Source organism: Cololabis saira, chromosome 6, assembly GCF_033807715.1.
Source record: "Cololabis saira isolate AMF1-May2022 chromosome 6, fColSai1.1, whole genome shotgun sequence".
NCBI lineage: Eukaryota > Metazoa > Chordata > Actinopteri > Beloniformes > Belonidae > Cololabis > Cololabis saira.
Genome location: NC_084592.1, coordinates 12,931,203 through 12,956,894, shown reverse-complemented (window position 1 = coordinate 12,956,894; position 25,692 = coordinate 12,931,203). Strand labels below are relative to the sequence as shown.

Genomic DNA, 25,692 nt, shown 5'->3' with positions numbered 1-25,692 from the left:
TGTACTTGAGGATATACAGGATATTTTGTGAGTGTCTTCAGTCGGAGGCTTCTTCAGATCCACAACAGGAAATCCTTCCTGGTTATATTTAATCTCTGAAAAGACTACTGCAATAATTCATTTCAAATTTTTGAATTTGAATTTGTTTTTATATTGTAGTATGAATAAAGTCTGTCTTGAGTTATGTAGTCTGCAATTATTTTCACTGTTGCCACAAGAGCCGGCAGCTGTATCATAAACACAATGACAATAAAGATAACTTATCTAATGAGGATTTAAGCATCTATAAATGAGTTACAGTTATATTGCACACGACGAGGGGGTTGATCAGGCTCTAGAATTCCCAGGTGCACAACAAAACATACCCCACACCACCAAATCTGGGGGTAATGATTATATAACGTGTGATTAGGGTGTGATTACACATAAGTTTTATTTTAATTATGTCCCATGTGAGATTCAGTTATGGGTGATTCTCCCAAGCATAAAACAAGACCCTCCACTCATTTGACCTGGATGTTAGCTGCTCACAAGAGCAAAATGGCAACATCGTTCTGATAGGTCACAGATAAACATCACATTTTGGAAGCTAGACATTCTACTATTTTATGAAACATATTTTCCTCATTTTGAATTTGACTGCAATAACACATCGAAAAAAAAGCTGTGATTTGTACAGCAAAATACTGTAATTGGTACTGGAATGAAATGCCAAGAGAAACATCTTGCCACTAATATAGTTGATTAACAACAGGTCAGTGACAGGATTGGCTATAAAAAAAAAGAGCCTCTTACAGCTAATGACAGTCAGAGTGCCTCAGAATTAGAAATAAGTTGACCTACAAATTGTCAAACAAACTCATAATGATGTTTCTCACAATAAAAATTTAAAAACTTTGATAATTTGCATTGCAGTGCATCCTAATAAAAGTTTCTGACATGCGGGGGACATGCAAAATCATTGCATGCACTCAGCAACACTTCCAGAAATCATTGTATGGGAACAGATTTTTCATTGCAATTACCAGTTCCTTACGTTACATTCTGCTGTAAACGTAACCATCACCGGGCTTATTTAAAATAGACAAAGGTAAAGAAGAAAAGTGCTCTGCAGTAAGAACATTTTTTATTTTATTTATTTCATTTTCAAGCCATGGACACTCCATCCTCTGGACTGCAGAGTGAAGGAACCGCCAGGGTTGTTATCAGCACTCAGTTTAAAAGCCTGCATCTTTAATAGCATGATGGTGTATTAGAGCCTATGGAATGGACTACTTGGTTATCTGGAATGTGGAGCCACATATACTCTTATCCAGGCAGCATTGAAGCTCAGCAAAACCACGATGAATTGGATTCTGCATCCATTACAAAAGCAGGACTTTGTAGTACAAGAGTCCCGGTGCTGAACTGGTCTTCCTCCAGTCCACACCTTTCACACACATGCACACAGACACACACACACACATACACACACACACACTCGCACTCGTATATAATCTGAAGTTTGTGTTAATGTTTAGTTAGTTGTTGTTTATGTGTAGTTTAGGCATCACAATTTATCCCAAGTGTTGTTTCATTATCTTTTAACACTTGTGTAAATTAATTCAGATTCATTTGAATGAGAGAAGTTGCTTGTGTTTGTTTTATACATATTTGTCACATCTGCTGGTTGCAAAGGTCTATCCTCAGACTCCTTCCTTCACTGTTATTCTTCGTTTTGATTGATTCATTTTGATAAGTCCGCCCTGCGATGGACTGGCGACCTGTCCAGGGTGAACCCCTGCCTCTCGCCTATAATGAACTGGCATAGGCTCCAGCAGACCCCTGCGACCCTGCAAAAGATTCAGTAGGTATAGAAAATGGATGGATGGATGTTCTTGTAGTTTGTTGTGCTTGTCCGCCCCTCCTTTTCTCTTCGCTGCATGTTTGCCGGGCAAAGCTTCAGGAGCTGCGTGCTGACCTGCAGTCCTACCGTCTGATCATCCCACTGCTGCTCCCACCTGTCTGTATAGATGTGTGGTAGATGCTTGCTGACATCCTGACCTGCAGTCCCACCCTCTGACCACCTCAGTGTCTGCTGTCTACATCTGTTTAGAATCTAGATAGTCATCCCTGTATTGCACCAGTTAGCCATTGTGCCTGTGTCGCTCCTCTTTTTTTCCTTCAGTCTCTCTGTCTGGTCTCTCTTTTCCTGCTCTGTCCAGCTCTGGGGTCACATTCTGGGTCTCTGGGCACCTAGAAATTGAATTGAATTGAATTGAATTGAATTGAATTGACAGAATAGAGTCCCAGCTCCTATGGTTTTGCTCAATTGGGGCCGAGGCCTTATTGGACTAATCCACTAGATTCAAAGACAAGGGTTTAGGAAAAGTTTAGGTTTCCTATTTTGGTTGTTTTTCGCTTGTTTAGATTAATTTCCCCCATGGGTTAGTGTTTAGTACTGTATTGATTAGTTTAGTCTTTTTGTTGTAATTTGTTTAAGTAGATATTGTGCTTTTTTTGAGTCACAATGGCCTGATCAGCCAGTGTGTATACTGGCTGATCAGGCCATTGTGACACAAAAAAGCACAATGGATGAGTTTATGATACAGTTTCCCATGGGTAATTTTGTTCACCACTTTTATGAGTCCAAAATTAAGAGTAATGTCCTTTTTGAATTTTTCATAAATACATTTAAAATAAAATCTTTTTCTAAATTCTCTGTGCTGCCAATTAATATGTTTGAGTGCCCTTCACTACTTTTTTCTTTTGTCCAGTAGCCTTGGACATGTAAGAATATTCCGATTTAAGCAAAATTGATAAAGATATTTTGAATAATGTACTTGAAATTCAAGACTGGGAGCTATATTGAATAAGGATGTTCTATTCAAACAGGTATTAAGTCCTAAAATCTGAAAACTGAATGAAATGGACCAGAAAACAAACCTCAACTCTCTCCTGCCTATGAATGATTTTACATGAACCAAGTGGAGCTTAAATAATAACGACATTGTTGTTTCCTTTCTGAGTTAAAATGGACAACGGGTCACAGATGTACAAGACATTTAGTGAATGAAGTGTTATTATGAGTAGAAAGCTTGCATAAACAGCATAAAATACCTTATGACAGCTGAGAGACTGCCGTAGAGAAAATGAAAGTCAAACAAATAACTGGATGGGCAAATAAAAATAGGACATAAAGCAGCAGAAGGTGAAGAGTGTTTTGGCAGCTACATGCAGCAGTTGTATCCTCAGAACCACCTGGATCTATACATCATAAATGGTCACTGAACAAAATTAAATAATCTTGTCCGATGCACTCTGCTTAATCAAATGCAGCGCGGGCAGAGTTGCCAGGAAGGGCACGGTTTATCATATTGGTCCCCTGGTGTGTGCTGAGAACTTTCTCCCCCATTTTGGCCCCGACAATGAGTGCTCTGTTGAGAGACACCGCTGAATATGAGACAGGTGTCACTTTGCTTTCAGGAGCGTTTCTTCCACTCACTGAGCAGTTTTCCCTTCGCGGCGGCCAAGAGCCCGCTCCCGGGCCAAGAGCTCGGCTTTCTCCACAAGTGAAGGGTGTAATTTGTTAGCAACCTCCGTGATGACACTTCGCCTGCTGCCGAATAGCTGGCTTTCCTGCGGTGCGACTTGGGTCAGGGCCACAAACCTGGCCGGACCACATGCTCTCCAAAGACACGCCACTGGTAAAGGTGACCATGGTTTTGTTCCACCGACTTGAGTCTCAGAGAGCTGAACCTCAGTTTTCATTTCGGTGGAATGAGTACAAGCTGACCACATAAACATTCAACCCACCGAATCAACATAAGTGTATATGACACTTACTGCAGGAAGTGAAAACCAGATCAGGTGTTCAGACCTTGAAAGGTGTCATTGGGAAATGAAAGAGCAGCAAAATGAAGCTCAGTGTGATCATGTTTAAACAGTGTTGCACCACGCTGATGCATTTGTAAGGGAATTCTAACAATGCAGCTCACAGAAAGATCTGTAGATTATTCAAAGTACCTGCATTGTGTTTCTGCCCACGAGTAATGGTAGGTTTAAAGATTGCCATTGCCATTGAGATCAGATCTTATTCACAGAAAGGGGTTCAAAGTCTGAACTTCCGATAACATTTTTGTCAGCTTTTATTGCTGTGTGAAGAAATGAGATTACCAGAAAATGCTGATCAAATTGGAAAAGGTTAAAATGTAAATTTTCTTAAAGGAGCATGAGGCAGGATTTATGAAAGAAATTCGTATACGTTTTAAGTTTTCTAGTAATAATGTCAGATGAAGTGTTCCAAACCCAAAAGAATGAGCCCTCTAGTGTATCTCTCCGTTGCCTTGAACAGGCTGTGTGCTGCAAAATGTGCTGCAATTCTGGGCCCGAATTTCCCACGCTGTCCTGCGGATGTGACGTCACATGACGCTGCATGCACGTTCTCAACGGCGCTCGGCTCGGATACAGGAAGAAGACGAGCGCGGTGGATCCAAACTTCTGTTTGGGTAGACATGGATTCTTCCATAGCCGGCAAACGACCCAGCGCCACTCAAAGCCCACTAAAAAGTGCTACCAAGAAGTAAACGAAGCCTTTATCAGAGACAAGTCGCGAGTCGAAAAGAAATTACGAGCAAAAACGGCCAGGCACACTAGTAAACATTGGATACGCGTTTGAGTCATGGAGGCAGCTTCAACTTGAATTGGGACTGAAAATAGATGCTGACATGGCTAATTTCCTACTGACCAGGTAAGATAACATTGTAAGTCATATTTAGAGCTTGATTTGAAAATCACATGAGATTACCAAGGAGTCGGAGTGGCCTAACGTGCTAAGTAGCGTCCGTGCGCGCGTCCGTGCCGGCTTCGCTGTTGGCTGCAGTAACCCTGACGGTCGTCGTGGCGCTAATGAGTCTCATTTCTTATTCTTGCCTCATGCTCCTTTAAAGACTTCAAACCCTACAGGTCATCAGTCAGGTATGGATTGTATGGTAGAAATGTATGACCATTATTAACCTCCCCAGCAATAACCAATGAATATCAATGTAGAGGTTGGAGATCAAGAATCAAGGAAGTCACACGGCTCTCAACACTGGCTGAAGTTCATACGTCCATTATCAGAACAGCCCAGACTCTCGAGAAAACCTGTCCCACCTATACCAGTCCACAGCCCAAGAACAGTTTAGTCTCATAGGTCTTATAAGATGGTAACATGTGTGTAGCTTATCTTTTTTTTGTTCTTACAGTTTTACAGTGCCTGCAAGCTCTCAACCATCAATACGTCTTCATTAGCAGGAACAGCCTATGGACATTTTTAGGATTCTCCTAAACGCCTACCTGCCTAAGAACGGGTACTCAGACCGCCCCCCCCAAAAAAAAAACCTGCTCAGAGGTGTGTATTGTGGGCCTGGTGCTGATTGGATATGTTGTGGGCTGGGGATGACGTTCAGGTGTCCTGTGTCCTCTTCAAGTTTGTGTCGTATCTTCACATTCCAGTCATTTTTTGATTGTCCCCCTTTAACTACTACTGCGCTTCCCATCACTCTGCTTTATGTATCATTTGTTTGCATCCAACTCAGATTGAGATGACTTTATTGTACTGTACTGCTTTACACTGTTGCAGCCCTAACACCTTTCACTTATAGTACATTTTTCTGATTTTATTTTGGCACTTTGGGTGTTAAAATAAGCAGACATGTTTACAGTAATCAGTTGCGTAGCCAGGCAGGAGAAAAATAAAAATAATATTTTAGAGGAGGAAGATCTTTCTTTCATTATGCACTTCGAGAAAAAAGTCGAAATGTCAAGAAAAAAATCAAAATGTCGAGAAAAAAGTCGAAATGTTTAAGAAAAAAGTCAAAATGTTGAGATTAATGTTGAAGTACGACTTCGAGAAAAAATTCGAAATGTATTTAAACTTTATTTTCGAAATTTCAACTTTATTCTCTTGTATTTCAACAGTAATCTCGACGTTTCGACTTTTTTCTCAAAATTGTATTTCAACATTATTCCTGTCTTTTCAACTTTTTTCTCGAAATTGTATTTCAACAATAATCTTTTTTCTCGACATTTTTACTTTTTTCTCAAAGTGCACAATAAAAAAAAATCTTCCCCTCTCAAATATTCATGGCCCTAACCCTCTTCCGTAGTTGCGAAACTGGTTCATAGATGAGAAATAGAATCACTCTCAGCTGACTTTACCGGGGCTCTGTGTTTGAAATGGAGGATTGTATTTCTTTTGTTTTCACTGCGAGTGCTCCACGATAAAGTAAAGTTCAGCCGGCAGTTCGTCCTTGCGTGACACGGTCAGCCCACCCGGCCGAGCTCGGCCTCCTCTGACAGACAGCCCGCCCGTGTATATATCCCAATAATAAAAACAGTTACAGCGTTTCCCCAGCGTGGAATACAACAGCTGGTCCTTGAGCTGCCACCGGCCGCCGCCTGGCTCCCCACGGCCACATCAGGGCCGCCGGGGCATCTGATTTACGGGACGGCCCTCCGTCAATGAATCAGTGAATGTGCAGCGACCTGCAGCTCTGTAATCAGAGAGCAGTGCTCCCATTGGAGATGTATCAGTGTGAGTCACATTCTCTCCCCGCCGAGGAGAGCTGTTGAGAGACCTGGCGCCTGGGCTGATATCTGCGCACGGAGGCATCACAAAACACCCAAAAGAGCTGAGCAGACAAGAAAAAGGCAGAGTTTTTTAGTAGCAGGAGGATGTGAGGCATTGAGGGGAGGGAGGGAGTCCTTTACTTCAGTGCATCTTTGATTATCATTGTCAGATGGATGGATTGCTGGACTGCAAAAGAGATTTCCCATAAATAGCACTGTTGGCAAAAACAAAACACCCCCTCGGCCTCTCCCTCTCCTTTGAGGACAACAGGAAGGCTAGAGAGGAAAAAAAACGTATTTACAGGAGGACCGGAGGAGACATGAGAGTGTTGGATATCATCAGCACTTGAGCGCCTTCCTTGACGTGATGAAATGGTGAACCGTGACAGTTCCACATCTCACAGTGACATGCTGCACCTGAGGGGAAGCTGTCCGTCCAGCTCAGGCGAGATGATCTCTGACCCCGGGCTCTGTTGTGTTTTTGCAGAGGAATTGTGTGTGTGTGTGTGTGGCGTTTTAATCCCACGCTCGAGTGGCGACAACTGCATATAGTGCTGAGAGGGGACTCTGCAACACGCATGATGTTTGACATTCCGGTTAATGGTGCGACGCTGGGACTCCCCACAACTGCTCAGAACGGCGGCTGTGAATCCCTGCGGGGAGTGTGGCATGATGGGTAGACAGCGACAGGCTGTCTTGATGCCTCTGCAGAATTCATCTTTTGAACTTACTGAGCAGAAACTTAATGATGAAACCTTATAGGAATGGTACAATATAGTCACTGAAGGTGTCAGGGTGCGGTTGGAGTAGGACCCAGATGCAGGAGAGATGCAGGAGGCAGGAGCTCCAAAAGGTGATTTATTTAACAACAAAAACCAAAAACGCTGCTGAGCAGGATGCAAAAACCAGAGCTTAAAACAAGAATCAGACACTACAAAAACCAGGGCAGAAAACACGGAGAACAAACAATACGGACCAGCGGTGAACAAGGGAAAGACAAGACCAGATATACACAAAAGACTTGATGAGACACAGGTGCAGACGATCAGGGCCGATGGGAAACAGGAAAGTTAAAAACAGAACTTAAAAGACACGGACTTCAAAATAAAACAGGAAGTGTCAAACCCTGACAGAGGGTCAGACATTTCTAAACCGCTAACTGAATATTACAATTTAGGTTTAAAACTTTAGCATTCAAGCTCAAACACTTCAACCTCAGCTTGGGTACCATAAATGAGCTACTTGGATTAGCTCATACACACCCTTGATGCTAATGCCACCTTACATTCAATATATCCATGAATTTCTCACTTCAGATGTTACTAATGAAACAATATCTGCAGAAAGTACTGAAACACGGGCTAGCTAGGGTTGCCACCTTTCAGAAATAGAAATAAGGGACGCCCTGATTTCAGCAGCGCAGGAGCCAAAAAAAGCCCCAAAACTTCTAAACTGAATAAAAATGTGTTTATTTTATATGAAAAAACTAAATGCTTTGATTTAAAGTTTAAAGTGCTTTAATAGCATTGAACTTGCATGACTGTAGAGACAGACAACCATACTAGCAACTGAAATAGCCTCCTATTCTATGTATGTCCACATCAGCCAAGGTGTAGAATATAGATACAGGTGAAGAATATGGTGTAAAAGTTAATTTATTTCAATAATTCAACTAGAATATGGTGTAAAAGTTAATTTATTTCAATAATTCAACTAGAATATGGTGTAAAAGTTAATTTATTTCAATAATTCAACTAGAATATGGTGTAAAGGTTAATTTATTTAAATAATTCAACTAGAATATGGTGTAAAAGTTAACTTATTTCAATAATTCAACTAGAATATGGTGTAAAAGTTAACTTATTTAAATAATTCAACTAGAATATGGTGTAAAAGTTAACTTATTTCAATAATTCAACTAGAATATGGTGTAAAGGTTAATTTATTTCAATAATTCAACTAGAATATGGTGTAAAAGTTAATTTATTTCAATAATTCAACTAGAATATGGTGTAAAAGTTAATTTATTTAAATAATTCAACTAGAATATGGTGTAAAAGTTAATTTATTTAAATAATTCAACTAGAATATGGTGTAAAGGTTAATTTATTTAAATAATTCAACTAGAATATGGTGTAAAAGTTAACTTATTTCAATAATTCAACTAGAATATGGTGTAAAAGTTAACTTATTTCAATAATTCAACTAGAATATGGTGTAAAGGTTAATTTATTTCAATAATTCAACTAGAATATGGTGTAAAAGTTAATGAAAATACGGTAAAAATCGTGTCCCGTATTAGTTCAAAACGGGACGCAACATTTTTTTCTCAAATAAAGGACAATTCTGTATTTTACGGGACGGGTGGCAACCCTAGGGCTAGCCGAGGTCCATCAGGACTCGCAGGCTTGGCGGAGCGTGATCGGCTTCCCGTTGCCTGTTGGTCCCGTCAGTTAACCTGGAAAGGTCCTGGAATGGTCCAATAAGTAGCTCAAATGTATTCGTTTAGCTTTTTTCACAGACAAATGTCACAAGATGCTTCACAGGGAAGTCCATCCATCCATCCATATACCCGCTTTATCCTTTTCAGGGTCACGTGGGGTCTGCTGGAGTCTATCCCAGCTCATTTCAGGAGAGAAGCAGGGGTTACACCCTGGACAGGTCTCCAGTCCATCGCAGGGCCACATACATATAAACAACCAGACACACTCACACCTACGGGCAATTTATAATCATCAGTTAACCAAGTGTGCATGTTTTTGGACTGTGGGAGGAAGCCGGAGTACCCGGAGAGAACCCACGCAAGCACGGGGAGAACATGCAAACTCCACACAGAAAGGCCCTGCCGGGCCTGGGAATCGAACTAGGAACCTTTTTGCTGTGAGGCAACAGTGCTAACCACTGAGTCACCATGCTGCCAACAGAGAAGTCAACGCAGGAAAAAAAAAAGTAATACATAGTATATGCACAACAAATTACATGAAAGTTAGAAAAGTATTTCATAAAGGGCTAACTAAAAAGATGTGTATTCAGAAGCTTTTTAAAACGAAGCCTAAAGCCTGAATTATGGTTCTGCGTCAAACCAACGCAGAGCACACGCCGTTGCCTTGACGCCGTCGTGAACCCTTCGGACTTCTCCATCACTCCATTTCCCCACGGTGCAGTACCCCCCGCCACCGCTAGTTAGTGATCTTTTCCTGAATGGTTTATCCGACTTTTTCCGGTCACAGTGAATCAAAGCGATAAGGACAACTATTGTGCAAAAAACCAAAACAAAAAAAATCACACATACACGTAGAAAAGAGCGCTGAAAATTCACGACTGCTTCAAACCGGAAACCGGAAATGCGTTGCTACCAAGCGAACCAATCACAGCCCTCTCCGTCTGCGTGTGGTCTGCGTCGCTTCGACGCGTAGTTACAATTTTCGGGAGGTGCACGTCAGTGACGGCGTCAGTGACGGCGTCAGTGACGGCGTCAGTGACGGCGTCAGTGACGGCGTCAGTGACGGCGTCAGTGACGGCGTCAGTGACGGCGTCAGTGACGGCGTGTGGTCTGCGTCGACGCGTACCACACGCCGTAGGCACGGCGTCGTTTTGACGCAGAACCATAACTCAAGCTTAACCGTACACTCACAATGAAGCCTAACCGTATGCTCACACCCATGTCATGGAAGTGTGCTGCGCATCATCGTCCGTTTACTTCGGTGAAGTCAAGCCTTGCAGAACTGAATTGTGGGTTCCGTGCGTCGTGCTGGGAGCTTTGCCTCCATCAAAAGTTGGGGGAATTTTCAACCTTCAACACGATCGTCAGCCAGTCGTGTTGCCGCTAAGCTGCAAGTGCAGAGTAAAAAAGCGTTAACACAATGTTTCTGGGTGAACGTACCCCAGCAGTTGTGGGCTGTGCATCCAGCAATCCAAGAGCAGGAGACTCAAATGTATCACCACAGGTTTTCAGGTGGAAAAGGCAGACGCACAGTAGTTTTGGGTTACTGGAAAGAAGGCAGCGTGCTGCAGAATTGTTGGAAGAAAGCTGGCCCCATAAGCTGGGGCCTGATCCTGCAGGGGTCTGTGCATCTGGGTTAAGATTTTGAAAACTCTGCAGGAAACCTTTGAATAGTTTTGAGAACTTGGGTAAAGTAGGACCATTTCCTTGACCTTGTGTAGTAATCTGGCAGCAGCAGTCTAGATATCCTGCAAGCAATAAAAGCTGTTGAGAGCTCATGGGAAGGTGAAAGCAGTGAGGAGCATTGACTGCTCATCACTGACTGTAGTTTGCTAATATTTCTCAAATGAAGGAAGCAAGACTTGGTCACCTGTTTGATACAGGTGTCGACAAGAGAGAGCAGCTGATCAATAATCCCCCCCTATAAGACGCAGGCTGATGTGAATGGCTGCAGAGAGAAGACTCTTAGCGTGCTTGATCAACGGCACCACATTATCAGGGGCAACAATCACGACCTCTGTCTCATCAGGATTTAGCTGCAAGCAATCACACTCTCACTTGCTCCACATCCACGGCCTGCGAGAGCCCTGCAATCAGCCAGCCAGACACACTTACATGTTCCCTTTTCTCTGTTCCATCCATGCACGGCTCAGGCAGACACTGCCTCAGACTCCATATCTCGGGTTTTGACTCAAATGGAGTATGACACTCATTTGTATTTGTATTTTACTGGATTGCCCCTCCCCCCTTTTAATTGTCATTTATTCCCATTTGTCATGTTTTTTTATATATCTTATTGTCTTTTATTGCTTTGTTCTTTTTTTAAATGTCCTCTATAAACAGATTTGACCCTAGATTCATTTGACTGAAAAAAGTAAGATGTGCAATACGTTTCTGGACTAACATTGCAAGGACAGTGAATGTGCAGAGGGCCGGGAAAGCATAAAGACAGCTGGGAAAGAAACAAAAGATAAACCACAGGTGCAAAAAGGTAACATTCAATGCACAAACAGCACCAAGAGGTTACATGCATCCAGGCAGCTTTAACGTAGGAAAACCCTCCACTGCCGAAATTCCCAAACTTGCGGTTCCTCAAATGACCACTAGGGACAGACTCTAAAACTGAGTCAACTTAACCCTTATGTTACAATGTCCAATTTTACATCATTAATAAAGAGTTTCAGCCTCAAATAAACAACACAAAACCCCCCAAAAACCTTTTGGTTTCCAGGTTGTTTTTTTTTGTAAATCCCCAAATTACCTTATTAAACCACAAAAATATTATTAAACCACAAATGTAAGCATGATGCCTGGTCTCATGAGTGATACTGGTTTTCCAGTGTATGGTGTCAAACCGGTCATGGCTTTAACTACTTCAGTGACTTTGCCGTCTGAGCTGTTAATGAAGACCTAACAGAGCATTAACAATCTTATTTTTGAACATAATTGTATGAACAGCCTGCGATGACTGGCTCATGTCTGGCCTGTGAGGATCCCGGGATGAAGGGGACTTGGCCGGAGCAGTCGGTAACCTCCACCACCATCTGGCCACGAGCTCTTGACACCTGCTAGCTCCTTCTCCAGTAGAGACACTTTCACCTCCGACGCCTCCAAGCCCAACCAGGAAGGTCAGCGTGGGCGACTTTGGGAGGTCGACTTGCCGGACTAGAAGGAAACTGCAGCCAGCTGCATCTGGTGAGGGACTAGATAGCTGCGAAATGTTCAGACGTGCCAGTCTGGTTCATTCTGCTCGCTTGTCCTCCTTTTTGGATAAAACGAGTCGGGTAGAATCAACCTTGTCAAGATGGAAACTACCAGAGCATCAAAAGTCCCATCGGTCTTCAGAAACCGATGTGTGATGTCACAGAAGTCCTCTGTTCAGTCTACGGTGCTGATGCAGAGATGGTGAGCGTGTCGCCTCCTCACTTTCCATTCAGGATTTAGGTTCAGCTCACTTAACTCTCAGCCATTTATGCAACGTAACCAGCTGTTTAGTGATTACAGAAGCAGTGTAATTATAAAGTGAAGAGATGAACAAAACGGTACTCCAAAAGACAGGATTTAAAGATGTTTCCACAATGGTTTCTTATTAGGTTTGTTTCTTTTTCTGTATCTACCTTATTCCTAAAGACATTTGTGCTGAATGTTTTGTTATACTTTTATCACTATACAAAGGGGGATCAAACTAAAAAAAGAAAGCATTTTCTCCACATCTACTTTCATTGTGTTATCACTGTATCCGTTTTGACTTTCAGCCCCATTAAATGTATTCATTCTTTTCAAATAAGAAGAAGCAAACTAACTCAAGCCTGCAAGTGGAAACAGTTTTATTTGTCTTACAGGACAAATAAGCTCACTGTGCTATCCTAATCTCTTCACCTTGTGCTGTATGAATGCTGCATGGGTCTGTCTGTCAGCAGCTCGGAGCTGAGGCTTGTGTGAGGAGGAGACGAGAGGTGGCTGTTGTTGCTCCATTCCTCCAAAAACTGGGTCAGCGCCACATTCTTCTGCAGCTTTCAAAGCTCACCTGCCAGATTTTCTAACTTGTTTTTGTGATCATTCATTTAGATTTCTTATTGAATTGAATAATATTTGATCCACAAAGGAAAGGTATATTGTTGCAGTATGAATTGAGAAGAAATGAAGAGGTGGAAAAAAGTTGAAAACAGGTTGAAGTGTAATAAAGAGAGAGAAAGATCAGCAAAAATGACAATAAATGAGCTGATAATGTCACGTGCAGCATCAGGTGAACGCTCTCAGCAGACGACATGAACACAAACTGGCAGCCAACATTCCAACATCCAGGAATGGCAGCTACGTGTTGGCCAGCGGCCCCAGTTCAAAACAAAACTCATCTCATGGTACTTCATGCAGAAATCAAACAAGTTCAACACAGTGAGTCACTGCAAACCAGTTCGGTCCAACTGTTGTCGAATTCAATCCAACTTGTTCTAACAGTCAATTTCAAAATGCAAATGATGCCAGTTTATTAAAAGCAGCAAAACAAGCCAACTCCACTGTCACCTCATCTGGTGGAAGCATGAGGGAGGTGGTGGTGGAGTGTCCTCAAATTCAAGAGGAAATGACTACCGGTAAAAGGAACATCTCTATGCTCACCGCTTCACTCCCGTCCTGCTGTCCTGGCATCTCCTTTCCATCCTGTCCTAGATCTGAAGCGCTGGGGCTTATTCTGGATATTATCTGGGCTTTGGAAATGTCAGATCCTCCCAATTGCTAAGCAACTTTCCTGTTGTCATGGTGATTCATCATAACAGGCGTTGAAAAGTGCCAGAAATACCAAGAGAGAAAAGAGCCCAGCATCCAAACCAGTGCAGAAAAATAAAATCACTGTTTTTTTTTATCAGCACAAATGAACTTTTGTCATTTTTGGCTCAGTGGGTTAAGTTGCTTCTACAAAGCTGTCCAGGATTACTCATTTGCTCTCCTACTCAGCCGCCATTTCATTTTCTCTCTTGTAATTGCTTTCTTGAGTCTCTTAATGGCCCGTACCACCATGTTTGCATCTCTCTCCTTAGTGTTGCCTTAGAAGAAATAAAATGTTGATAGAAATGATCAAGATTCTGCAAATACAACCTGATCAGAGCCGTTGCTGCGACAGGCTCCACCACTGCGGTGCCACCCTGCAACTATTATTATGTCTGATCCTTCCAGTTATTTTTCAGTAAGAGACCATATTTCTTGACATAGTTATTAAAAAAAAAAAGCCATGAATTGTTGCTCGAGGCATTTCTGAAGTAACACAGTTTAAAAAGCTCTTGTAGCCGTCGTCTCCCTCCACAGCTGCTAACCTTATACTGAACACAAATCTTCGATTTGAAACCTGAGCTCCTCGTATTGCTCCACGGTTCTGCGAACTTGGACATTGGGAGCTTCATAAAAAGCAGCGTTTATTGGCTTTTATCAACTCCAGTTGTTTCCACGGGGACCTGGTTAGGGTCCACTTAGAGTCCTGCGACTGCATTACCGTCATGACTGTGACCTAACCTCCTTGTCTGTAATCAGGTTACACAGCATTCAACCTGAATGACCCACCAGCTCTCTGAAGTCTGCACGTGCACGTGCACGTGCACATGCACATGCACATGCACATGCACATGCACATGCACATGCACATGCACATGCACATGCACATGCACATGCACATGCACATGCACATGCACATGCACATGCATGTTTGCTTTATAGAAAAAAGTGGCTTCCTTGAACTCCACGTCCAGCTCTGGGGACGTGTTCCTCTTCAGAGTTGGCTGCAGTTGTTTAATTGGTTGCAGAATGTTTTTTGTAAGTTTTCTGGGAGCTGGCTCAGTCTCAGGTGACCTTCGTAGTACACCAGCGTACATGAGCCGGTGCTCCGTTGCAGCGCAGAGATAAAGTGCCTTCCAGAAAAGGATGTCAGCTGCTCCCACAGTGCTGGATCTCCCAATGCAGACCCCCCGACTGGTCCATGTTACCATTTCTTTTAGTCTTTAATTGTGTTTGAACGTTGAGAGGGATACGGGGTTGGTGGGGAAGGGGGCGAGGGATGGACAGGTGGGATTGATTTTGTTTTGTACTGTAAAGCACTTTGTGCTGCATTTCCTTGTACGAGAAGTGCTATATAAATACACTTTGATTTGATTTGAAGGTAAAATAATGTTGCATGATGCCACCACCATATCTGTCCTCAAAGCGAGCTTCTTCCCATCTCCCCTGCACTTTTAAAAACACTGACCCAGGTTTACAATAACATTTCCCTTTAGATCTTACAATAAGAGGTGAGGATTCATTAAAACAAAGAACTGTGAAAGACTGAACAAGACATAGTTAAATAAATACCAAAAGGTTTCGACCCTTTAATCAGTGACATCACCAAGAGTTCACGGTTACAAAAACAGAACAAGAGCATTAAATCTTCTCAGGTTGCTCAAGATCGATGGAGGGGAAGATGTGTCGCTTTTAGACCCAACATGTTCTTAATCCATCAACTTCAAATGGGCACTGTTATAAAGAATAAATAGTAAACTTTGTACAAAAAGCCTTTTTAATAGTTTGGAACAATAAGCCTTAAAATTCCAGTGAAGGTGTTTTCATGCAGGTAACAGCAAGACAAAAGGCCAACGTTGTCTTTTGATGACATTTTGCCTCCAGCAAGACAAAAACATGTTGCTTGTAATAATAAAAAAGAAAAAGGAAACAAAGAAAGACCCAAGAATCTCAGAAAGACAGAGAGAAGCTGTGTCCTCCTCACCACCCTGCATGTTTTTGCTGGAACATCTTTGAACAATATTTAATTGTTTTGGTTGCTGTCGTCTACTGGAGAGTAAAGACCAGTGAAAAAGTATAAATAGAGCTGGGATCCAAATGTACATTTCGTAAAAGCTATGAGGAAGCTTTTTTACGTCCCTCCGGAAATGTTTTTCCTTACGGGGATCTATCGTGTAAAATCTGCAGACAGAAGAGTATTGTTTGGTGTGGAAACATTATGTTGCCAAGCTGTATATTGTTAATTTATTCTGAATTCATGGGAAACACCAAATTTTGTCATCTTGAATACGTGTGGGCTTCCTTTAGTGAGTGACAGCTGACTGAACAGAGCAGCAGGGTAAAGAAATCCTGGTTTCTGGCCTGGTCCCAGCCAGACTATCTGCACAGAGTAAATCTCCACGGTAACCCATCTGCCCCAGCTCTCATGCAACTGACTCAAATTCAGAGTAACTGACATGTCCCGACCTAATCCCTTTATCGTGGTCTTGTGCAACAGTCCTCTGGGCTATTTTTTTTGTTTTTTTCTCATACACAAACATGGTTATTTTCCTGGAACTGGGTTTCTCACATCTCAGCTTGTAAAATTACGCCTCTAAGTGGGTGAAAGGGTAATAAACTTGGAGTACACTTGTTTGGTTTGTTCCTGACAGCCTCTCCTTGCTCTCTCCCCTCTCCCCATGTGTGTATGTATCTATGTATGTGTGTGTGGCTGCAACCGTCCTCCTGGCGACTCTGCACACCTGCCCGCATCCTTATCGGCCATCATCCCCGACTCTCCTATCACTCTGCGCCAGATGCTTACGCTTTGTGGCTTCGACTTTGTATCAGTCACCGTCAGGCCGAGTACGTCCTGAACTACTCTGGTGTTTGACTCCGAGACTTAGGGCCAATCCCAATACACCCCCTACTTTCTTCCACTAGCCCTCCCTCACTACCACTACCCCTAAAAAAGAAGCCACAGATTTTAGGGCACTTGAAATCTTCCCAGGGGCCTGTCCCAATACTCTCACTACCCCTACTTTCAGCACCACCCCTAAAATCAGGAAGCTGAGAGCCAAAAGCTGTTTTAATTTCAGCTGTAGCGCTGTTAATATGCCACTTCATTAAGTTTTAATATTTTTTCAAGCGTAAAAGTAACCGTTAAGATCCCCAACCTGGGCTCAGTTTATCCAAATAACGCCTGTTAAGAAATTTGACCCGATGTTTTCGGCGATGAGAAGAGCCGCCGGCTCGGAGCAGCAGCAGCTCACGGCCGGATCAACCTGCGCCGTCGTCCCGGGGAGAAACCTGCAGCTCTGTGGAGAATTACTGCCTAAATAAATCATTTAGGAAGATAAATGTTGGTTTAATAGATGAAATCTAACAGTTGTAGCTACGCCTGTTAAGACATTTGCTCCGAAAATTTTGGGATTTCTGCCTGCCGGCTCCGGAGCTGATTTATGGTTCTGTGTTAAATCGATGCAGAGCCTACGGCGTAGGGTACGGCGTACGGCGCGCGTCGCCGCGTAACCTACACCGTAGGCTCTAAGTTGGTGTAACGCGGAACCATAAATCAGCCTTTATTCCGACGAGGTTTGAAAAAGACTTTGCAACAACCGGCAAACGAGTGATTATGTACATTCACTGAGTGAATATTATGAAAGTAAAATATATATTTCTCGCTAGAAATGTAATCGAAACGCATTTTTATGCAGAAAATAACTCAAAATATTGATTTTATTCACTAAAAAATAAGAAATGTCCACCATGTTTTTTTTTTTTTTATTCAGTCCGCAAATGACGACGAAAAGCATTCTGGGAAATTTTTCTGGCCCTAGATCAACTAGTGAGCATCGGAAATCCCTCGATCCGTAGGGACAGATTCATAGCTACTACACTCGTTTTCTCCACTAGGGGGTAGGGGGAGTATTGGGACAGGGCCTTATACTCTGATCTCCTGCTGGGTCCCTTCTGTATCGGCCCTTGGAGGACCTTCCTGCTGAAAAACCCACAACTCACGAAGCCACACACCCGCCCTCTCCAAGCCTAAGGGTTTGGAAAAGCCTCTCCATCTCCGAGGACCCTCATACTCTAGACTTTGAAGAGCACTTTGTCAAAGTAAGTTTTAAGACTTCTTCTGATAACCATGTTCTACCATCAGAAACCCCAACAACATATCAAAGTCCTGTTTTGGGATTCTCTGACGTGAGCTCAGTGTTCTCCCGTTAACCCTTGTGCTGTCTTTAGGTCAAGGGAGGGTGAAGGGAGAAAAGAAGGAATGAAGGAAGGGAGAAAAGATGGAAGGAAGGAAGGGAGAAAAGATGGAAGGGAGGAAAGAAGGGAGAAAAGATGGAAGGAAGGGAGAAAGGAAGGAAAGAAGGGAGAAAAGGAAAGAAGGGAGGGAGGAAGGAATGGAGAAAAGGAAAGAAAGAAGGGAGGGAAAAAGGAAGGAATGGAGAAAATAAGGAAAGAAGGAAGGAAAAGCAAAGAAGGTAATAAAGGAATGAATGACGGAAGGGAGGTAGGAAGAAAAAGGAGTAAAGGAGGGTAAAAAAAAGGAGGAAAAGAGGAAAGGAAGAAGGAAGGAGAGAGCATGGCAGGAGGAAAGAAGGATAGACGAATTGGGCCATTTTGACCCAAAGACAGTACAAGGGTTAAGAAAGGTCAATTTGAACATATTCCCATTAAACTACATTTGTTGCGGTTTACCATGATACCTGTTTGTGTCATTCTCTTATCTATAGTCGTCGAGGTCATATTCTCCTGGTACCGCATGTCCACAAGAGCATCAGTAGTGATTTTAAAAGTGGACTTTTATGACTGTCCAGCAAGGATTGAATCTGTTTCCCTTTCTGAACTTGGCAGGTTCCTAGGATCCTAATATTGAAATGACACATCACAAACATGATTTTGAAGTTCTGCTCCTAGTAGTCAGCTTTAAGAGGTGGAGTCAGACCCTCAACACAGGTTACCTTTCTTTTAAATTGATTTCATAGCTTTGCACATGCTCATTTCTGTAGTTCAGCATGATACAAAGATCAGATAGGGGTGGGGAGATGGGGACGCACTGAAGCATCCCCAAACACAGCTAACTAGGCTGCATTATCCTGGAGCCCGAGTCTTTAGTTGGATTAAAAGAACCGAAATAAATGGTCTCAAGCCCCGGGAGGACGTTTGGTCCAGCAGTCATGAAACATCTCACAACTCATTTCAACTTTTTACACAGAACAAACCTTACCCCTGTTAGACTTCATCACATGAAGGTCATTAATAACCCTATGTGCAGTCTGTGCTCAGGGCACTTTTATTCAAATGTTTTGGGACTGCCCCCCCGTTAGTCAATTCTGCATCCTTAATCTTTCCAAGTTTAATAAGCGGGTCATTTTCACTGGATTGACTGCAGCCAAGAAAATGATTGCTACTCGTTGGAAACCGCCTGGATCCTCTCCTTTCTGGACGTTGTGTCTGGAGCTCTGCACAGCCCGGATCAATGGTGCTAATGACCGTATTCTAGATTCTTGGCGTTGTGCTGCTCATTTGCTAAAAGACATGCTGTGATTTTCTCTTCATTTTCTGTCACTAGCACTTTCATATTTTGTTTGTTCCCTGTTGTCTGGTTCCCTCTGTCTTGTCTATCTCGTCTTATATGTTGGTGTATGTGTGTATCTGTATGTTATGTGTATTTACATTTTTTTTTTTACATTATTTTTTAACATTATTAGTATTTGGTAGTGTTTTGTGCCATGTCTACTTCCACAGAGTAGAACTAAAAGATTTGGTGATGCTGCTTTTAGCCACGATGCTCCAAAACTGTGGAACAGCCTGCCGGAGGATCTGAGAGGAGCTGGAAATGTGGACAATTTTAAACGTAGACTAAAAACTCATCTCTTTGGTCTGGCTTTTATGTAGCATCAAATTTTATAGTTTTATTCTGTTTAACATTTTTTAAAGGTATTTGTTTTATTTATTTATCTATTTCTTGTAATGTTTTTTATATTATTTTTTTTGTTGTGGACTGATTATTTTTTGGCCTTAATCCTTGAACTTTTATCATTATTTTATTTTAATTAACTATATTGTATGTCAGTGTGCATTGGTCTCCCAGTTTGTTTTTGTTTTGTTTTTTATTACGCCTATTTTTCAGTCAAAATGTCAAAGCACTTTGTATTTCATGTACCTGGATGAAAGGTGCTATATAAATAAAATTTGATTTGATTTGATGTTGACAAGTTCCTCCGTCCTGAGCAGTTCTGTGCTTGTAGTTTTGTTTTTGTGTTATAATTGTTTCAAAATAAAATAAAAATTTGATCACAAAAAAGAAATGGTCTCAAGCCCAGAAAAGTTTGATTTCTTTTCTAACATCCATGCATCCATGTCTGGGTTGTGGGAGCAGCAGGCCAAAATGTCCTGCTCCTCAGCCTCTCCAGGTGAATACTGATGCAGCTCCCAGGCCAGCCGGGGAAATGACCCGCCCCGGCCCCCGGCCAGCTGAACGTGAGAGAAATACCTCCCCAGGGACGTGTTTGGGGGGCACCTGAGCAGATGCCTGAACCTCCTCCACTGGCTCCTCTCCATGTGGAGAAACAGCAGCCCCTGGAGAGATGGAGCTCCTCACCGTATCTCTCAGGGAGAGTCCGGCCGGCCTGCAGAGGAAACTGCTTTTAACCGCTCGTATCCAGTTTCTGTCTTCTGTTTCCTTCCCACTGTTGGTGATCACAGGTGATCATAGATCGACCCCTGAACAGAGAGGCTTTTGCTCTCTTGGTTCAGCTCCCTCTTCACCACAACAGGGGCGCCTCCAAAAATGTTTCCTAGGGGGGGCCGGATGGGGCAACTTAAATTCTTGGGGTGGAAACCAAAACTAAAAGCCTTCATTACAGGATTGTATTATACTATTGTAGTATACAGGCTCAGAAATACTTAAAGAAACACCTACTGATATTTTTTAGTTAGTTAGTTAGTTTTATTTTGGTGCATTAGTCGATCAAAACATGCACCACAGTAAAGCTGGATATATAAATAAATGAACCAAAAAAGGTGCAGACTGAAGCCGTAGCTTATATGATGCCTATCCTTTTTTACAATACATCACATCACAACAAATCAAAATAAAATGTATTACAGAGATCAATTACAATAAAAGCATGTGATATAGAGGATTTACAGGAGAAGCTGCTCTTGGTCATAGTTTATATTTATCAATTGCCCTAAGTTTAAACATTTTTTTGAATTTGCGGATAGAACTACACATTTTTAGCTCATCACAGAGACTATTCCACAAGTTTACCCCTTTAACAGAAACACATCTACTTCTAAAGTTTGTCCTTACCTTTACTTTTTTAAACATACAAGTTCCCCTGAGTTCATACCGACTTTCTCTGGGTGAAAACATTTCCTGAATGCAGTAAGGAAGTAGGTTGTTGTGTGCCTTATACATTATAAGAGAAGTCCTTAGCTCAACTAGATCTACAAATTTTTAGGTATTTAGTTTAATGAAGAGTGGGTTTGTTGGGTCGCAGTATTTTGAATTATTTACAATTCTTATGGCTCTCTTTTGTAATTTAATTATTGGATCAATGTTTGTTATGTAAGTATGATATGCATTTTGCCCAAATGATTTGGGATGAAACGCATAACTGATGATTTTCTTTTTTTATTGAGGCCAGTGGGGTGGCCAGCCAATTTGTATGGGGGTCCGTGGCCACCCCTGGCCCCCCCCTGGTGGCGCCACTGCACCACAACAAACCAGTAGTGTTTCCAATTCAGTTCTTCAGTCCCTTATTCATGACCAACACCCCAAGATGCTTCAATACTTCACCTGGGCATTTCACCGTTTTTCCAACTGAGGACCACAGCGTCACATTTGGAGGTGCTGATTTTCATTCCTCCCGGTTGCAACCCAGCTGGTTAAACCGCTCCAGCCCGGACACCTACACTGCATGTTCTTCCTGAATCTATTTCCCACTATCAACTGGACTTTCTCTTCCTCCTGCACCCTGCATGTGATGTTGCAGACGCTTGTTGATGACATCCAGAGCCTTGAGGAACTTGGGGTGAACTTCATCTACCTCAGAATCCCTGCGAGCCCACAGACTCAGCTTCCTCCGTGCAAGACGTGTTGGTGTGAATCTGCAGAGGGGGGTGAAAGCTGCACAAAGGACTGCAGGCTGCAGCCTTTCCACCACCACCGACATTTACACCTCCAGACGCAGGAAAAGGGGCTCCTGTATCACTAAGGACCACACCCACCCTGCACACGTACTGTTTGTCACTCCCCCTTCAGGCAGAAGGCTGCAGAGTATTAAGAGCAGCACCACCTGACTGATGAACAGCTTTTCCCCCCAATGTTCTGAGATTGTTGAACTCTGGTGGACCTCTATTTATTATTGTGGCATTGGGCTGGCACCAGGACCAGGGAAACAAATTTTGTTCCACCTCATGTCTGAAATGTTGAAATGACGGTTAAAAACTCTTTGAACCTGCTTTTATCACTTGTAGCACATCCAGTGAGTGAAATCCTCACATTAACTGCTGTTAAGGTTCTGACAGATGACAAAAAGCCTTTAGAGTGACCGTGAAATGCCACCTTAAACAAATACGCTCCCATACATACAACCACACCCTCCAGATGCAACAAATGCATGCGTCCCCATGTCTGACTATAATCACTAGATGTTGGTTTGCAACATTATGGTGATTTGGATGCTAAGAGCTAAAATCAGCATCTTCTGCAAATGAACTCCCAGTAACCCGCTCTATATATTCTGAAAAGGCAAACCACAAAAGGCAGAAAAAACACCAACTGTACAAGATTAAACATAATAATAGATGTGTCTCAGCTGTAAGACAATATTGCATCATGATCTCCGACTCTCTCAATTACAAGGTACATTTACTTCAGGACTCAATGGTGGGTGAAGGAGGTTTATGAGGTTTGGCGTGGATACTTCAGGGTGTGTGTTTTTTGCCTGAAAGCTTGATTCCTTTCAGAGAATATAAACGCAGAGAAGGAAAAAAAATAAATCAGGTTTTACAAAGCCAGGTGTCAAGCTGCTCCATCATCTTTAACCCTCACCTGCCTCCACCTTCATGCTGGTCTTTTATCTGCCCTGACCTGTTTCTGGCTGCAGTCACCAGGCGTCACCAGACATTTGTGTTATCCTCATGAAGATGCTCGTTTTCAGTCAGTCAACTCCTGTTTAAATCAGCTGACAGCTCATCTGATCCCCACCTATCAAACATCCATAAAAACAGGGGCTTCTTCAAACATTTTTAATGGAAATGCAGCTTTTAACAGCTTGTAATAGCCGCCCACGTGTGAGAATGATAATTAAGAACGATTTGTAGGAACATGGATGGAAATGAGTCGATAAAAAGACCAGCAGGAGCAGCAAAGCGACTCTCTCCTGCACCCTGCTGGTGTACGGAGGTACTGCCATGAAGGACTTAGTGCAACAGCATCTTTTATCATGTCACAGCTTATCTGACCATATACAGGACTGTCTCAGAAAATTAGAATATTGTGATAAAGTTCTTTATTTTGTGTAATGCAATTAAAAAAACAAAAATGTCATACATTCTGGATTTATTACAAATCAACTGAAATATTGCTAGCCTTTTATTATTTTAATATTGCTGATCATGGCTTACAGCTTAAGAAAACTCAAATATCCTATCTCAAAAAATTAGAATATTCTGGGAATCTTAATCTTAAACTGTAAAACATAATCAGCAATATTAAAATAATAAAAGGCTTGCAATATTTCAGTTGATTTGTAATGAATCCAGAATGTATGACATTTTTGTTTTTTTAATTGCATTACACAAAATAAAGAACTTTATCACAATATTCTAATTTTCTGAGACAGTCCTGTACACTACTTAACAAGTTAGAAAAAATGTAAACATTTGTAAAAAAAAAGGTCAAACAGAAAGGTAAAAAATGACAACAAAAATAGATCAGAAAACTCTAACAATGTTGATTTTATGAAACGTTTCAAAGCTCTCCCAACCGGTCCCGTTTCCTGAAACATTTTCTTTTGCATCATCCGAATGAGATTTCTGAAATGCTGTTTTTGGCTTTTGCAGTTTGACAATGGTCTGATTTGTTTGGTTCAGTGTTAAGTTGTTGCACCTCCAGGTCACAAGTTGGAGTCTGAATGAAGTCTGTGACCTGCTTTAATCAACACACCAGAGACCCAGTGCAAACGCTCAATTTTAAACCTAAATTTAAACCCCAGTTGACAGGAGCTGGTTTTAAAAGGCAAAGCCAGGTTCTTCTGAAATGATTTACGACTTTACAATAGTTGGTTCTGACACACAGCAAAGTTTTGGTAGAGATAAACACATGGACGCTAAACTGTTGCACTCTGATCTGGATCAATGATGTCACAAAACCCTGCAAATCTTAACAGGCCACCGAATCATGTATTTTCAGAATCAGGCTTTCCCCAAACAAAGTAACAATGTTATTCCAAATCTGACTTTTTTATTTACTAGTCACTTTAGATAATCAAATAATCTCTCAATCAATTTTTTTGTTCCCTAAATATCCCCCTTGAAAAAGGTAAGAGTGCAAATGGATCAGGCAGTAAATAAACAGTACAGGAGACATTTATTTCATTGCTTATTGTTTACTTTTCGGTAAAAAAAAATAAATCCAGAAACATGAAAAGGTACCTTGAAATACAGTAATTTTTACAGCCGTGGAAGCATTTTAAAATGTCAGTGCTTCAGATGCCTTCACTATCTGAATATTGTGGACCACATCTCAAAAAGATCAATATTTACACTCACAATACAGATCCAAAGTAAAACTGTCATTTCTGTACTCAGAAAACAGGCATCCAGTGGTTCATTAGGAGTCCGTGATTTGCAGTTGGTGCAGGGACAAACCCTCCAGAGACCATGAGTTTGTATTCTGAGAGGGCGCTGCACCTCCTGGGTCAGTGTCTCCGCAGATAAAGGCTTCCTCACCGGAGGCTGGGCCTGCGCCGGCCTGCAAACTGATTTAGCACATTTTAATTTTCTCCATGCTTCTTCTGTCATTTCTAAAGTACTTGTTTGTCGCGATCTTTGGTGTGACCCAGGAAGGCAGACCTGGTTTACAGAAAGAAGCAGATGTTCAACATCCAGAGCGGTGGATGGTTTGATCACTTCCCTCTCAGCCGGGCTCCAACTGTTCAAACACGAGTGACCAGAATATTGTGGACATGGTTAAAGATATCCTTCACAAACTGAGGTAAAGGCAGTACTGGAGTTGAAGGGGGATGATGGGGGATGGCATCCCCCCTGAAATAAAAACAGTCCAAATCATCCCCCTGTAAAACTGCCATCCCTCCTTTCCATCCCTTATGTCATTTCATCAATGAATGTGGTTTTACTGCTATTTCAACATTTAGAGTCATCACCGGAAAGATAACACCAGAAAAATAACTTATTTGACAATTTTCACCTGTTTCAAGTACATTTTCACTTGAAATAAGTAGAAAAATCTGCCAGTGGGACAAGATTTATCTTCTCATTACAAGCAAAAAAATCTTGTTCCACTGGTAGATTTTTCTATTTATTTCAAGTGAAAATCTACTTGAAACAGGTGAAAATTGTTGTTTTTTCCAGTGATGAGTCTTGTTTTAAGTGTAATGAGATTTTTTTTACTAAAATGAGACATTTTAACTAGAAATAATACAAATATTCTTGTTAAGATTTTGAGTTTTTGCAGTGATCCATTTTACTTATCCTGTGAAGGACAGAGTCATATTGATAAGTTCAGAAAACTGTTTTTATTGTTGTGTTTTGATGTATTTGATGTAAGCCCAGTGGATATTTAAAGCTTACAGAAGGCTGCATTTAACTGCTGCTATGTTATTCCTGCAGTATTTCTGCAGGTGTTTTGGTCAGTGCTATTATTTGTA

General features: G+C 41.9%; 1 protein-coding gene across 1 annotated transcript in view; it reads left to right on the top strand.

Moving 5' to 3' along the window:
- itgav (integrin, alpha V) overlaps positions 1 to 25,692 on the top strand; it is a 563,305-nt gene that overhangs the window by 278,074 nt on the left and 259,539 nt on the right. The gene's annotated exons all lie outside the window — the stretch shown is intronic.